Source organism: Ovis canadensis, chromosome 13 (genome assembly GCF_042477335.2).
Source record: "Ovis canadensis isolate MfBH-ARS-UI-01 breed Bighorn chromosome 13, ARS-UI_OviCan_v2, whole genome shotgun sequence".
Taxonomy (NCBI): domain Eukaryota; kingdom Metazoa; phylum Chordata; class Mammalia; order Artiodactyla; family Bovidae; genus Ovis; species Ovis canadensis.
In genome coordinates this window covers 58,399,912-58,418,016 of record NC_091257.1, presented here as the reverse complement: position 1 = coordinate 58,418,016, position 18,105 = coordinate 58,399,912, and the positions used below count along the sequence as shown (strand labels likewise).

General features: G+C 39.6%; 1 pseudogene; it reads right to left on the bottom strand.

Annotated features, from left to right (window-relative positions):
* Window positions 1–13,082: 13,082 nt before the first annotated feature.
* LOC138416855 (dihydrodiol dehydrogenase 3-like) lies at window positions 13,083–18,105 on the bottom strand (annotated as a pseudogene).

Below are 18,105 nucleotides of genomic sequence, written 5' to 3'. Positions count from 1 at the left end.
GAATGGCCTAGCGACTTTCCTACTACAGGGAAGGAATACAGACCCACCTATCAGCAGAAAATTGGATAAAAGATTTACTGAGCATGACACTGCCTACCAGAGTAAGACTCAGTTTTCCCCACAATCAGTCCCTCCCATCAGGAAACTTGCAAAGCCTCTTATCTTCATCCATCACATGGCAGAGGGGGAGCAAGAATTTAAGTCTTATGGCCCTCAGAATGAAAACCACAATCACAGAAAACTAACCAAAATGATCACATGGGATCACAGTTTTCTGCAATTAATGAAACTATGAGTCATGCCATACAGGGCCACCCAAGATGGACGAGTCATTGTGGAGAGTTTTGACAAAATGTGGTTCACTAGAGAAGGCAATGGAAAACTACTTAACATTCTTGCTGTGAGAACACCATGAACAGAATGAAAAGGCCCAAAAGATATGACACTAAAGGATGAACTCCCCAGGTCAGTAGATGCCTAATGCGCTACTAGGGAAGAGGGAGAAATAGCACCAGAAAAAATGAAGAGGCTGTGCCAAAGCAGAATTAATGCCCAGGTGTAGAAGTATCTGTTGGTGAAAGTAAAGTCTGATGCTCTAAAGAATAATATTGCATAGGAACCTGGAGCATTAGGTCTCTAATCCAGATAAACTGGATGTGGACAAACAGGAGATTGCAAGAGGAAACACAGACATTGTAGGAATCAGTGAACTAAAATGGACAGAAATGGGCAAATTTAATTCAGATGACCATTATATCTACTACTGTGGGCAAGAATCCCTTAGAATAAAAGAAGCCCTCATAGTCAATTAAAGATTCCAAAATGCAGTACTTGGGTACAGTCTCAAAAATGATAGAATGATCTTGGTTCACTTTCAAGGGAAATCATTCAACATCACAGTAATGGAATTCTATGCCCCAACCACAAATTCTGAAGAAGCTAAAGTTGAAAGGTTCTATGAAGACCTACAAGACCTTCTAGAACTAACCAAAAAAAGAGGTGTCCTTTTCATCATAGGGAGCTGGAATCCAAAAGTAGGAAGTCAAGAGATACCTGGAGTAACAGGCAAGGTTGGCCTTGGAGCACAAACAACGCAGGGCCAAGGCTAACCGAGTTCTGTCACGAGAACACTCTAGTCATAGCACACACCCTCTTCCAACAACACAAGACCTGTTCTCTAGGGGCTGCAAAAGGTGACAAAATAGGTTTCTCCCTACAGGTTCCAGAAAAGAATGCAGGCCTGCTGGCCTTTGATTTCAGCCCATTGATTTCGAATTTCTGACCTCCACAATGTAAAATTACAAATTGGTGTGTCAATCCACAAAATTTTTGGCCATTTGTTGGAGCAGCAGAATTAAGTAATACAGATGTGGTTCAAGTCAACCTACCCCCGTCTGCTGCATCATAGGTTTTCGCCTCTGCTGGATTGTCCCTCTGACCTCAGAGCCAGGTGGTCATCTCCCCCAACTGGGAGCCTTGTCCAGTTTCTTCAGCAATTGCCCAATACCATGGTACTCATTACAGCAAAGTCTTTGAAAACTGTGCATACTCTGTCTATCATTGATCTCTTTCCACCATTTCTTGAGCCCACTCTACTCGGAGTTTGCCTTCACCACTCTATCAAAGTTTCCATTGACTTTGCCAAGGTTAACTGTGAAATCCAATGGTCAGTTTTCACCCTTTTCTTACTTGCCCCCTTTGAAGCATTAGACTCTTTTCTCCTCCAATCATTTACTTCATGTGCTGTCTAAGAACTGTCCCTCCCATCTCACTAGCCTCTTCTTCTCAGCCTCTTTTACTGGTTCTTCCGTTTAGAAACAAAAAAGAAAAAAAAATCTTCTTAATGCTGGATCTTCATGAAGCTTGACTTCCCTGTCTACACTCATTGTATAATATAATATCTCTGATTTTCTACTTTCATGGCTTTAGGTAGCAACTAAATTTGACAAATCATGAATATAAATATTTTATCTAAACCTTTTCTCTAGTAGACTTCTATGTCCAACTGTATTCATATACCTTCACTTTTGAGTACCTAAAGGCACCTCAAATATACATGCCTAAAATTGAACTCCTAATCTCCCCACAAAAATGTACTCCCCACATTGTCTCCATCTGAGAAAACTGCATCTCCATCTCCTGTCCCTTAACTACAAACACCTAGAGTCAACTTTTATTCCCTTTGACTTTCACCGTATGTCCAATATGTTAGAAAGTCTAGCGGATGCTGCCCTTAAAATACATCCTTCTTATAACAACTCTGATCACTTTTACTGTTCATTCTGTGGTCCAAACCAACATCACATCTCATCTAAATTCCTGTAGAGTCCTAAAAGAGGGCTCTTTTCCCTCTTTTTCTTCTCAACATAACAACCAAAGTGACTTTAAAAAAAAAAAAATGTCAGCTCATGTCTATTGTGCTCAAAACCCAAAATATCATTTTCCATTTCTCACAGAGTAAAGTCCTTTAAAAGCCTATGTGACAAGGACGCCCTGCCCCACCAGCTCTCTGACTTGTCTTCAGCTCCTGTCTCCCCACCTCACTAAACTCCACCCACATCAGCCAACTTGCTGGCCCTTAAATGTTACATGAACTCTGTTCCTTCCTGGACTTATCATTTACTGTTCCAGAGAAATGCATGGAGCACTATTACCATGTTGCAAAACTGTTTCTTGCACAAATGAAAAGTTGTGTGGGATGAAGGGTAGTTGGTGTCTCTGCCTAAGAGATGTGCAAAAATAGGAGAGACTGTGTAGAATTATCTCCAACAGGAATTTACCCATTTTTAACAGCTTAATAATCCTAATTTTGTTCACAGCCTCAGCCTCCACTAGAGTATTGGCTCATTTTAATTTATATTTATTGATAAAACAATTTCTAGGCAAATGAATAAGAAATTAAATAAATGAATAAGATTTTCTGCTTTACAGTAAGCTAATATAATGCTGGATTTTTAAAATCATATTCTTAACATACCAAGGTAATTATGCTCAGTTAAAAAATAAGTATACAACCTGTAGTTTGAAGATTCCTTCTCTTTGTAAATAAACATGCACACACATTTGTATAGGAAAGTGCACCAAAGTATTATTAAAATGATTAATCACAGCGTATTTTTATTTTCAATCCTTTGCCTCTATTTCCTAACTTTCTGTAAATTGTATGTTTATTTTAATTATCAGAAAAAGAAGTATTCTTACTTTGAAGTCTTTATTGTTTCAAAACATGTTAAATGTTTTAAAATGAAAAGCAAGCTTTCAAAATTTCAGAAACTTCATTTAAGCACCTACACCAAGTATAAAGTGGGCTGAACTCTAAATTTACAAACACGTTCCTCCTTCTCCCCTGACAAGCACACAACAGGAGTCTGCTCCATGTGCACATGGCACCTGCACATCCAATGCCAACATTTATATGTAATATTCATTCCACAGTGACAGGTAGTTTGGCTCAGGTTACAATTAATAAGAGGGCACATTCATAGGACTAAGTATGGAGGTCATTTCAGACACAGACGGAAATTCTGTCCCTAGATGATGAGAAGGGTCACAGTGAACAAATTAGCTGCTCTTTTTCACACATCCATGGATAAGCAGATACTGAGAACCCCAAAAAATACAGGGTGTCTCCATTAAAGAGTTTCTCATCTGTTGAAGAGATACCATGCACACCTCAATAATCATACAGCTCAAAGTGGGATCATTATTTTCTTACTTTATAATGTATTAAAACACTGGTTATTCAGCAATTAATTTTAATGCTGTTTTCCTTTTTTCCATGTTCGTACTTTTCATTCTAATGTGTTCTTTTCAATTCAATTCATTATAAAGTGCACTTTTTGTGATTCCATGTTCCAGGAGCTATGCTATTGAGTTGCACCCACAAAGATATGTAAGTCTAGGCATTAATAGCCTAATGAAGGAGAACATAGAATTAAAAAGCCTTTGAAAATTTAAAAGCCATTGAGTACAGAAGAGGAACTTTCCGCGTTTTTTTCATGTATCATATCTTTTCTTAGAATCAAGATACAGCTTTGCGACAACTGGGAGAGTTATGAGATTTTCCGCTGAAACTATATCTTCAGTATTACAAAAACTAAAAAAACTAATCTAAAAAACTAAATCTTTATTTTACAAATAATTTGTATTCTTTTCTCTCTAAACTCCCTTCTAAATTTCTATTTTGTCTCTTCAGTCCTGATCTTCGTCAGTAATTAGGCAGCTGGAGTCACATGTTAGTGACTAAGTCAAAGTCCAGGTGATAGGGGCTTCCAAAGGGATGTATTCCTGATTGACAGAAGCTACAGTGGGGTGAGTGTTGACTGAAGAAACCAGACACCCAGCCGATCTTACCTGGGCATGTCCTGCTAACAACACAGAAGTCACTCACTGGAGAGTCAGTTAAGTTAATGACCTACTTGTAATTCAGTTTTTTAAAATTATAAGGATGAGAAAATGGGAGTTGGAATAGGGAAAAAAGACCATAGAAAAGATCAATTGGAAATAAACGGGTAATGTCTTGGAGAAGAAATGCCCATTAGGGAGAAAACACACCAGACACTTCAGGAAAGGGGTGGAGGTAGGTCCCCTGTGACTTCTGAGCACTGATGCACATTGGCCTGCCTGGATCCCCTCCAGAAAAACATTAACATGACATTTTACAACTGTACGTGGGCAAACATCAACGTGGGCTTCCCAGGTTGTTCAGTGGTAAAGGATCACACTGCCCATGCAGGAGACATGGGTTCAACCCTTGGGGTGGGAAGATCCCTTAGAGAGGGAAATGCCTGGGAAATCCCATGGATAGAAGACCCTGGTAGGCTACCTCTTTTGGGGTTGAAAAAGAGTCAGACTTCACAACTGAACAACAACAAAACATGAATGTAATGCATGATGGATTCATTATTATATAGTTATTATTAACATAATCATTTTCCCTGATGCAAAAAGAATTAAAGATAAAACATCTTCACAGGTACCTGAAGGAATAGTGAGCTACAGGCACCGTGCCCTTTGTGTTTTCTGGGTCCCTCCACCCAAAGAGCAGGTACAGCAAGCCCAAGGATTAAGGGCACAAAGTAGTGAATTCACCACAATGTCCACTCTGGCCATCCTGGACAATGGCCACTCTTTCCTGGGCTTTCCTGGGACCCAGTCACATTTCTGTTGGTCAGAGATTGAGCCCTGGAGGAAGAGATCGAGACCAGAGATCAAGCCCCTGGTCTGAGGTCTACAGGAAGCCCCTGGTTTATTCCTACACTGGAAATCAGGACTGTCTTTCCAGAATTAAGCTTGTGAAAAGCATAACTCCCCTGTTGACCTGCCTGCTACAGAAAACAGTGTACATGTGAAATATCTGCAAGTCACTTACAATAGTATCTCATTATATCTTATATTTCTATTGAGGCCATTGATTGTTTTCATGTCTTCTGGAGTCAGCTCTAAATGAAACACCTGGAATGAAGGAAGAATTACATTAACCTCTCCCCCAAGAAACTGGCCTCCCCCTGGGGACTGGAGGATTTTCCAGCTGGATGGAGATAAGAGGAGGGGACAAGGAAGCTGTATCTGTCCTCAGCTTCCAGGTGAACAAGCCTGGGACCCTCTGCTGAGTTCTCACCTCTCCTTCCCACACCTTCTCCTTCTCTGTCAACCTCACAAACTTTACAGTGCATCAGTCCCTTATCTTTCTAAGTGAATCACATGTGACAAAAAACAAACTAAAATCTTCTTTTTCCAAACACATTGCCTTTGGACACTCCTGACTCCATATTGAACCTGAGCTAACATTAGACTGATTGCCTCTCCCCAACACACTCTAAGGGTGACAGCATTCAGCTGAAGCAGTGTGGGAAGGAAGCTCCTCCATGAAAACCTGTTCAGGAATCTGATATCAAACTACTCATTATCTATGATTGAACCTAACTAAAAATTTATGTAAATGCTTTTGTGCAGAAAGTAATTGAATTGTTAAAACATTAAAGAACAATTTAATAATTAAAAATTCACATCATAATCATGAAATTGCAAGCTCAGTTTTGTAAAGAAATTCATTTTCTCCAAAGTGTTCTAGTGTTTCATTGCAACATGAACCAAAGACTTGAGCATGTATTATTTCCTGGAAGTTGGTAAAGTGATACTAAATTTTAAATAAAAGAGAGCTAATCAAAAGCAGTCAGGACATTCTTAAAAAATAAAAAATTACCATTCTGAAAAGCAAGACTGATTTTTGACTTTAAGAACACAGTGCAGAAAACTGAATATTTAAGTAGAAGAGAGACACCAAAAATGTATTTATGAAAACTTGATATGTGACTGAGCTGACAATGAAAATCTGTGAGGAAATATGGAACCTTAGATTTACATTTAAATATACATAAATATATATGTATCCATTTTCATATTATCTTAGATAATCAGTTCCAGCTAGATTACAGAACCAAATTTAAATGGAAACATGGAAACAAGTGATCAGGGGACAATTTCCCTTCCCCTTGACTTGGCCTGACCTGTAACCTGCATTGAATAGTTATATTTCCCAGAAGTGGTAAGCCAGATCTGAGCCCAGACAGGAAGAGGACTTTTTCCCTAATCACTGACTTGGGGTCATAGCCCTGTGCTGAAATGAAGACTAGGTTAGTTGATACAGTCAAGCCAAATATTCATGAAAAACTATACAGAGAAACATGAAGGCCCATCTGACAAGAGCCATATCCACCTGCTAAAGCAGAACTACCAAGCTGCTCTGAGCCGAACTTCAAATTCATAAAAGAACCCAGCCAAGAGGACAACAGCTTAGCTGAGTGAAGGCTGACTGTCAAACCACAGAAGCAAGAGACACATAAATGATCTCTGAATTAAATCCTGAAACTGAGGAGTTTCCTGTACAGCTATGGCTAAAGGTACAATAATCGTCTTCTACATGAAAACAAAATACAACCTAGCAAAAATGGACAAACTATTGAAGAACTTTCACAAAGACAGAAACTCAAGAAGATTAAATATATGAAAATGAAACCTTATTAGAATTCAGTGAAATGCAAACTAAAAACACAATGGTTTGGAGGTTAAAGATCACTGCCATAATTTTTCTGCCCTCATATTCACATGTTGATGGTGTTAGAAATGAAATTTTTGAGAGGCGATTAGGTAATGATGATGGAGCCCTCATGAATGAGATTTAAACAATATATTCATAGAAGATATTTGGGAGAGCTCTATTGCCCCCTCCACCATGTTAAGATACAAAAAGAAGCCTGCGACTGGTAGCAGCACCCTCACCTGACCACATGGGCACCCTGAACTCAAATCTCCAGCTTCAGAATTGTGAGAAACAAATTTAAACTTTTTCTCAGGCACTCAATATGTGGTGTTTTGTTAGAGCAGTTCAAACGTTCTTTAAAAAAATCAAATAATTCAATTGCATCAATTGAGAACAAAGAAAACAAAACATCATTTGCATGAAGTGGCAGAATACATTGCAAATGTAATGCTCAAACTAAAACCTCCATTATCTGTCCAACTGTGACCCTCTCCAGACATGATGCCTCTCCTGTTGCCACAGCAGGAGGAGAAAACTACCAGGAATACACACAAGGCATTCATGCTCAGGGAAAGAACAGGTAACTCATCTTGGTCCAAAGACAGTCTGAGAGTCAGAAAAAGAATAACCTCATGAAGGATATTCCTTGGGAACCCTCTCCCCACAGTCTCACTCATCACCTGTATATTCTCCTTGATCCACTTCTTGTTACCTTTGGCCAGTACAACAATCCCATGCTGTATCTGGTAGTGAAGGGCAACCAGAGCTGGGGTTTTCTTATGCTTTGGGGCAATGGCAGAGAGAACTGGGTTCTCCAAGAGAATAGGGTGGTTCAGGTTCACCCTGGAAGGAAATTCAGAAATGCTGAGAAGCTGAGACTAGGTACTCAGTTTGTGAGTAGGTTTCCCAAACAGACCAAGAGGTTCACTCTAGACCACTGCTTCTCAAAGTGTGGTTCATGGACCAGCATCATCAGGATCACCTGGGATCTGGTTAGAAATACAAATTCCATGGCTGAGCTGAAGACAAACTGAATTAGAACTTCAACTGTGTCACTTCCCAATCTGTGTTTACAGAGCTCTACAGGTAATTCAGAGGCACTATTGAGTTGAGACCAAGACGGCCAAACTCATGGATTTTCCCCTTAATTTTCAGGGGGTGTTTTTTCTTCTACAATCAAAGACATGAAAAGAGAAACTGAAGGAAAAGACCAAAAATAGTTTGTAAATTTCACTTTTTCTAAGGTATTGGTAAAAATTGAGATGCCTCAAAATAAGAGACATTTATTTCATCATTATTCTACTATAGATGCTTACAAAAATGGTTCAAGTTGAATTTCTTTTCTATCATGATAGACCTAGGAGTTATATATTATTATCTCAACTTTAGACATAAGGTAAGTGAGTCTAGAAACACATATTTCCTTTTAAGATGCTTTGTGAATTTTTTAAATTAATTTATTTTATTCTATTTTTTAATATAAATTTATTTATTTTAATTGGTGGCTAATTACTTTACAATATTATATTGGTTTTGCCATACATCAACATGAATCCACCACGGGTGTACACGTGTTCCCCATCCTGAAACCCCCTCCCACCTTCCTCCTCATACCATCCCTCTAGGTCATCCCAGTGCACCAGCCCTGAGCATCCTGTATCATGCATTGAGCCTGGAATGGCAATTCGTTTCACATATGTTATTATACATGTTAAATGCTATTCTCCCAAACCATCCCACCCTCTCCCTCTCCCACAGAGTCCAAAAGCCTGTTCTATACATCTGTGTCTCTTTTGCTGTCTTTCATACAGGGTTATCATTACCATCTTTCTAAATTCCATATATATGCATTAGTATACTGTATTGGTGTTTTTCTCTCTGGCTTACTTCACTCTGTATAATAGGCTCCAGTTTCATCCATCTCATTAGAACTGATTCAAATGTATTCTTTTTAATAGCTAATACTCCATTGTGTATATGTACCACAGCTTTCTTATCCACTCATCTGCTGATGGACATCTAGGTTGCTTCCGTGTCCTGGCTATTATAGATAGTGCTGAGATGAAAATTGGGGTACATGTGTCTCTTTCGATTCTGATTTCCTCAGTGTGTATGCCCAGCAGTGGGATTGCTGGGTCGTATGGCAGTTCTATTTCCAGTTTTTTAAGGAATCACCACACTGTTCTCTATAGTGGCTGTACTAGTTTGCATTCCCACCAACAGTGTAAGAGGGTTCCCTTTTCTCCACACCCTCTCCAGCATTTATTGCTTGTAGAGGATTTTGGATTGCAGCCATTCTGACTGGTGTGAAATGCCACCTCATTGTGGTTTTTTGATTTGCATTTCTCTCATAATGAGTGATGTTGAGCATCTTTTCATGTGTTTGTTAGCTATCTGTATGTCTTCTTTGGAGAAATGTATATTTAGTTCTTTGGCTCATTTTTTGATTGGGTTGTTTATTTTTCTGGAATTGAACTGCAGGAGTTGCTTGTATATTTTTGAGATTAATTCTTTGTCAGTTGTTTCAGTTGCTATTATTTTCTCCCATTCTGAAGGCTGTCTTTTCACCTTGCTTATAGTTTCCTTTGTTGTGCAGAAGCTTTTAAGTTTAATTAGGTCCCATTTGTTTATGTTTGCTTTTATTGCCAATATTCTGGGAGGTGGGTCATAGAGGATCCTGCTGTGAATTATGTCAGAGAGTGTTTTGCCTATATTCTCCTCTAGGAGTTTTATAGTTTCTGGTCTTACATTTGAATCTTTAATCCATTTTGAGTTTATTTTTGTGTATGGTGTTAGAAAGTGTTCTAGTTTCATTCTTTTACAAGTGGTTGACCAGTTTTCCCAGCACCACTTGTTAAAGTGATTGTCTTTTCTCCATTGTATATTCTTGCCTCCTTTAAAAAAAAAAAAAAGATGTCCATAGGTGCGTGGATTTATCTCTGGGCTTTCTATTTAGTTCCATTGATCTATATTTCTGTCTTTGTGCCAGTACCATACTGTCTTGATGACTGTGGCTTTGTAGTAGAGCCTGAAGTCAGGCAGGTTGATTCTTCCAGTTCCACTCTTCTTTCTCAAGATTGCTTTGGCTATTTGAGGTTTTTGTATTTCCACACAAATTGTGAAATTATTTGTTCTAGTTCTGTGAAAAATACCGTTGGTAGCTTGATAGGGATTATGGTGAATCTATAAATTGCTTTGGGTAGTATACTCATTCTCACTATATTGATTCTTCTGATCCATGAACGCGGTATATTTCTCCATCTATTAGTGTCCTCTTCGATTTCTTTCACCAGTGTTTTATAGTTTTTTTATATATAGGTCTTTTGTTTCTTTAGGTAAATATATTCCCAAGTATTTTATTCTTTTCATTGCAATGGTGAATGGATTTGTTTCCTTAATTTCTCTTTCTATTTTCTCATTATTCAGTTCAGTTCAGTTCAGTCACTCAGTCGTGTCTGATCCTTTGCGACCCCATGAATTGCGGCACGCCAGGCCTCCCTGTCCATCACCAACTCCCAGAGTTCACTCAGAGTCACATCCATCGAGTCCGTGATGCCATCCAGCCATCTCATCCTCAGTCGTCCCCTTCTCCTCCTGCCCCCAATCCCTCCCAGCATCACAGTCTTTTCCAATGAGTCAACTCTTTGCATGAGGTGGCCAAAGTACTGGAGTTTCAGCTTCAGCATCATTCCCTTCAAAGAAATCCCAGGGCTGATCTCCTTCAGAATGGACTGGTTGGATCTCCTTGCAGTCCAAGGGACTCTCAAGAGTCTTCTCCAACACCACAGTTCAAAGCATCAATTCTTTGGCGCTCAGCTTTCTTCACAGTCCAACTCTCACATCCATACATTACCACTGGAAAAACCATAGCCTTGACTAGTCGGACCTTTGTTGGCAAAGTAATGTCTCTGCTTTTGAATATGCTATCTAGTTTGGTCACAACTTTTCTTCCAAGGAGTAAGCGTCTTTTAATTTCATGGCTGCAATCACCATCTGCAGTGATTTTGGAGCCCAAAAATATATATTCTCATTATTAGTGTATAGGAAAAGTACAACTTTCCAAAACTGAACCAGGAAGAAATAGAAAATCTTAACAGACTCATCACAAGCATGGAAATTGAAACTGTAATCAGAAATATTCCAGCAAACAAAATCCCAGCACCAGACGGCTTCACAGCTGAATTCTACCAAAAATTTAGAGAAAAGCTAATACCTATCTTACTCAAACTCTTACAGAAAATTCCAGAGGAAGGTAAACTTCCAAACTCATTCTATGAGGCCACCATCACCCTAATACCAGAACCTGACAAAGATGCCACAAAAAAAAGAAAACTACAGGCCAATATCACTGATGAACATAGATGCAAAAGTCCTTAACAAAATTCTAGCAATCAGAATCCAACAACACATTAAAAAGATCATACATCATGACCAAGTGGGCTTTATCCCAGGGATGCAAGGATTCTTCAATATCTGCAAATCAATCAATGTAATTCACCTCATCAACAAATTGAAAAATAAAAGCCATATGATTATCTCAATAGATGCAGAGAAAGCCTTTGACAAAATTCAACATCCATTTATGATAATAAAAAAAAACTCTCCAGAAAGCAGGAATAGAATGAACATACCTCAACATAATAAAAGCTATATATGACAAACCCACAGCAAACATTATCCTCAATGGTGAAAAATTGAAAGCATTTCCCCTAAAGTCAGGATCAAGACAAGGGTGCCCACTTTCACCACTACTATTCAACATAGTTTTGGAAGTTTTGGTCACAGCAATCAGAGCATAAAAAGAAATAAAAGGAATCCAGATTTGAAAAGAAGAAGTAAAACTCTCACTGTTTGCAGATGACATGACCCTCTACATAGAAAACACTAAAGACTCCACCAGGAAATTACTAGAACTAATCAATGAATATAGCAAAGTTGCAGGATATAAAATCAACACAAAGAAATGAAACACATATTTTTCAAAATGTGTTCATTAGTTAATAGGTAAATCATGACCTATTAGGTAAAGCTTGTGTCTCTGGTCTCAACTGGGGGATCATATATAGATTTTAATGCAGACATTTGTTATTCATGAGTCGACAAGCTAATACAATCTAGAAAAATTGGCTCAGTGATGGGAAGATAAAAGAGAAGAATTCATTCCATTACTCTGCTCTCTTCCCTTTGCCTATGAGAGTTATCTGAGTATTGTATGATTTAAACTATCTCATCAAAAATTGAATTTTACATAAATTCCCTGTTTTTTTCATTATAGTTCAGTACCATCCTTTTACTCTTTGGGATCCCAGAGCACTATAGGCAGCAAGAACAATATCATGTGACTTGCAGAAATCCAACAGTTTCCTCTGATTGAGATAAGGGTGACATTCCACCTGTAGAAAACCAATAGAGAAGAGTGTCAGATATTATGGAAACATAATACTAATATGACAGAGGGAGACAAAAAGTTTAAAAAAATGATAAAGGAAAAACTATAACATTAAATGTAAACTGGAAATATTAACATCAACAGAGAAAGTGTTAACTTATGATGGACATAGATGGGAGAACCAGTCCAAGACTGACTAATCAAAAGATGGAAAGTACATTTGAGTAGACATTCATGAATAAATATTTCATAGACTGTTAGCATCACCATGAGCTTTTAACTTCACCCTCTAACCTGGATGATTTTCATAATGTCCAGTACAATTTTCTGAACTGTGTTCCCTGCTAATGACTTATAAACGCTGTGACACCAAGATTTAGGATTCAGCCATCAGAACCCCACACAAACCCTTAATACCCATCGCAACTGATTTAACTCTTTATTAATTTACCTCTGATTCCATGTTTTCATGGTTTTCCTTCCTGTACAAAGCTTGCTCCAGGACACTTTCAACCTCCGAACTGGTCATGCTATCATCTCAGGGAAATGCTTCCTCCCTCTACTTCTGGATTCTATTCACGATTTACCAGGAAGCCCTCTGCACTTTTTCCATCCAAATTTATCAGACAGAGATACCATTATGGTTTCTATTCACACCATCCAGACAGGGGCTCTACTCTCTAGAAACTTCTGTCCACAAATGTAGGATGAACAGGAGAGGAGGACAGACAGACATCTGGCTCCTGGGCAAGAAGGAGGTTCTGAAGAGCAGGAGGGAGATGAGCCGAGCTGCTCATCCTTACACTTCTCCAGTGCCTGGGAGGGAGGGGTGGTGAACAGTCACTTAGAATGGGCACTAGAACAAGAATAAAAGCTGAAAAAAAAATCTGTAAAAAGTGTCATCCATCAAGAATTAACATTGATTATCAAGAAGAAAACAGGGGAAGACATTATACAAAAAGAATTATCATCTCTTTGAACCCTGGAGAAGACATATCACATGGAAGGAAAGAGATGCCTGTCTGCACTTTCCCATACATCTCCTCCTCCTTTCCTCTCTGGAACATTTCAGCAATGGTTTCCTCCCGACAACCCAGCATCACAGCCCTTAGACTTTATGGACTGCTTGGTCTGATGGTCCACAGCCCATTTTCACAGGTGGGAGAAATGAAAGAGGTTCCCACAGTCCTGGCTCCTCCTCTGGTCTCTCTCCTCCCCATACCCACCTCCCATGTGTGACAGAAATCCTCTGAGTCAAATACTAGTTTTCCATTTTCATCTGTTGGCAAAATGTCCTCCCCTGGCTGGAATGGAAGCAGTCATTTTATAGATGTCACAAAATAATTTCTCCATAGTTAGCCAGGCTCCCAGGAATTAAACCTCCATGAGGTATCTTTACAACTTTCTAGATACTAATATTTGCAAACTGATTTTATCTATGTAAGCAATGTCTTCAGGAGGGAGGGTTACTCTACTCTTTTATACTAAATATATGTTGTAATAAGTACAAATTTTCTACTTCCTAAAACAGACTTCCAGTGACGTCTGTGAATCTTGTCTCTTCTTGTACTTGCCTCTTTAGAAGTGCTTCTGTGAGCTGGGAATGACAGTAAGTTACATGGTTTTATTTCTAGAATAAAAATTGAAATCTTGACCTGGGCTAGATAATCAGACTTCCTTTTATCTCTGAGCATCAGGGGCCCTAGGAAAGGCATATGAACCAGCAAGTCTCTCCTTAGGTTGATATGGAATGTGGAAGATCCAGCCATGCTCTCAAATATTCATGACCATGAGCCTTGAGCTGCCCCAAGGCAGCTAATGGAAAATGTTCAGTAAAAATAAAGCAAACCATGAGTAGTACCCTGATAAGGGATAGAAAAAAGGAGACATTTCTGAAGAGTACTGCAACCCTCTGTCTGTGACTGGAACTTGCCAGCTACATAGTCCATGAAGCTGTTTTGTGTCAGATGGCTTGAGTTCTGTGACATGAAATCAGTTGTCCTAAGTAAACCTTTCTTAAAGGCTAAGTGCAGACTACAGACCTCATCTGAAGACGGGAAAGAGTGTAGGCAAGGTCTCCCAAGTCCCTATAAAGGTATGAGGCTTAGACCCACACAGAGGGAGCACCACCAAATCTGCTCACCTAGAAAGGGTGAAAGGCAAGATAAACTCATCATGTTCAATGTAAGGCAGTGTCATGCTCACCACGGCTGCACCAAACTCTTGGTTTATGAAATTCCCAGAGACCCAGGAATCATAACCAGGACTGGGTGCAGAACTGGCTTATTTCTATTTCCAAAAGTTTTCAAGCAGAGACTCTCAGATTATTTAACTCCTTTTTCTGGGAGGCATGTAAGGAATTCAAAGAATCTCAGTAAAAAGATGATCATAAATGATTACTTGGGGGATTCTACTCTAGTGTAATCATTCCTTCAACCTACTAGACAAATCTTACTTCAACCATCCAGGAAGGTTGATGAACATTTTAACACAAGATATAGCATTGATGTGATCACACAAATTTTCAACATTCAGAGCCAATGGATAATGCATAATATAGAGATCAACATAGTCCAGTTGAAGATTTTTCAGTGACTTTTCCAAGGCTGGTCAGACCAACTCCGGTCGAAAGGACGTGCACCAAAGCTGCAGATGTTAAGAAATAAAATTTGTATTAATAAAACTGTAGTTAATTTTTTTGGGGGGGGGCAGGGGGTGGTGTGCACCATGTGGCTTGTGGGATATTACTTCCCCTACCAAGGATGGAATCCCAGCTCATGGCAGTAGTGCACCACGTCTTAAGCGCTGAACCACCAGGAAAAGCTAATACTTTAGGAATATACCAATAAGCATAGTTCACCAAACAACTCTTCACTGAACAAATGATCCTATTATATAATTTTCACCTGGGCAGAATCACTTGCACACATGTGCACACACACAACACACACAGTACCTTCGAAGTGCAGAATATGTCTTCTCTCTTCACAGTGCCATCTGCAACCTTACTTTAAATGGCCTGGCCTATCTGCTCTTCACTTTGGTACACATGAGCACAGTCAGTATGGTGGAACCCAACCTCTACAGCAAATGCTGTGAATTCCAGAGCTTCCCTCTTGGCAACCTACATAAGCAATAAAGATAGAAGCTGAATATCACATAAGAAATTGCTAGACACAAGCTTTCACATTCCCAATATAAACATTTCTTTGTGCCTTTGGTTAGTTCTGTATGTGTAGTGATGAATGCTTGATGATTTCCCTGAACATTCCTGGTCAGTGGTTAAGTGGACACCCAGGAACCCTTCAACCTGAGGCAATCAGTGGTTGATTGATGGCATCAGAGACCTCAAGACCACCTGCAGCTTCATTGATTTGCTGGAAGAACCCAAAGAATTCAGCATAAAGTTGTAGTCATGGATATTATTTATATAGTGATATGTTTGAAGATAAATCAACAAAGGTGTAAGGTGCCTAGTAAAAGCATCAAGAAACAAAGTAAAAGCTTCTAAGATCTCTGTCTACCAGTGAGGCCACAAAGAATACACCACATAAAAACTGTATGCAATCAAGGTGTACAAAGTAATGTTGTTTCTGTTCAGTCGCTCAGTCCTGTTCAATTCTGTCTGACCCCAAGGACTGCAGCACTCCAGGTTTCCCTGTCTTTCATTATCTCCTGCAGTTTGCTCAAACTCATGTCCATTGTGTCAATAATGCCATCCAACCATCTCATCCTCTATCGTCTCCTTCTCCTCCCGCCCTCAATCTTTCCCAGGATCAGGGTCTTTTCCAATGGGTTGGCTCTTTGCATCATGTGACCAAATTTGGAGCTTCAACTTCAGCATCAGTCCTTCCAAGGAATATTCAGGGTTGATTTCCTTTAGGATTGACAGGTTTTGTCTGTCTCCTTGCTGTCCAAGGTAACTCGCAACACCACAGTTCAAAAGCATCAATTCTTTGCACTCAGACTTCTTTATGGTCCAACTCTCACATCTGTTCATAACTACTGGAAAACCATAGCTTTGACTATATGGCCCTTTGTCAGCAAAGTAATGTCTCTGCTTTTTAATACACTGTCTAGGCTTCCCATAGCTTTTCTTCCAAGGAACAAGCGGGTTTTTTTGTTTGTTTTTTTTTTTTAATTCCTGGCTATAGTCACCATCCACAATGATTTTGGAGTCCAAGAAAATAAAGTGTGCCACTGTTTTCATTTTTCCCTCATGTATTTGCCATGATATGATGGGGCTGAATGCCATCATCTTAGTATTTTTAATGCTGAGTTTTAAGCCAGCTTCTTCACTCCCTGTTTTACCTTCATCAAGAGGCTTTCTAGTTCCTCTTCCCTTTCTGTCATTAGGGTGTTGTCATCTCCATTCTTGCCTGGAGAATCCCATGGACAGAGCAGCCTGGCAGGCTACAGTCCATGGGATCGCAAAAGTCAGGAAAGACTGAGTGACTAAACCACCACCATCACCAAGGAATGAGCCAGTGAGCTTCAGTAACATCCTGGCCCCTTCATTCCCCTCACCCCACTTTGCTCTACAAAGTATACAAGTCCTGTCTTCTATCTGCAAAATGTCTCTGAATATGCTTTTCCTTTTTATGAATTAGAATAGTGAGACTCAAATTTTAAGAACCAATCCCTCTACCCTAAAGACAAGATAGACAGCAAACTTTCTCACTTCCAGACTAGAGACTTACCAGCCCATCTTCTGCCCGAGCACTGCAAACCGTACTTTAATTAAAAAAAAAAAAAACAAAACAAAACACTGAAAGTGAAATTCACTCAATCATGTCCAACTCTTTGTGACTCCATGGACTTTAGCCCATCAGGCTCCTCCGTCCATGGGATTCTCCAAGCAAGAACATTGGGATGGGTTGCCATTTTCATCTCCAGGGGATCTTCCTGACCCAAGGATCAAACCCATATCTCCAGCATTGCAGGCAGATTCTTTACCATTTGAACTATCCAGCGAAGCCCAAGAAAACATTACAAAACCTAGCCTGTAAGATAGTACCTTTCCCCTTCAAATGAGATTATATTTTCCCCAAGAATAAGTTTCCAAGCAGAAACAGCAATATGAGGCAAAACACAGTTGGAGTGTTTCTTGCCTGCCATCTAGCAGGCACTCCACAGTAGAAAAACAATTCATTCCCATTATTTTTCATTCATCTCAGCTATAGGACCTCCCACCTCAAATACTTCTCTGTGTCACGGCTTTTTGGAAGGAGGAAAGAGTTCTGGAAATAATTAGATATACATACAAACCTCACCATTGCAATCACCTTCAAAGCAAAGCAGCTGACAATTTTCTTGACAGCTGAGTCTCCTCTTCTGCCAAGCTGGGAAAGAGATGGAAACTGGAGGGGAACCCAGAGTAATCTGCAGGTGAGCACAACCTCAGACCCTGATGCAGAGTGGAGACTGGATGCTATCTCCCATCTCACAGAGCATGGTTCTAGCCTGATTGGTGGAACCACATGACCCTCCCAGAGTCATCCAGGAACTCAGGGCTTGACAACCCAAGTCCCTTCTATTCATGTTACATTCACTTACTATTTATATCTCAACCCACAACCACTACTGTTACCTCTGGAGATGCATAGGTTCCAAATCCCAGGACAGGAATGAAGTGGCCATCATTAAGCTTCACCTTCTGGCCTTTGGGATCCAT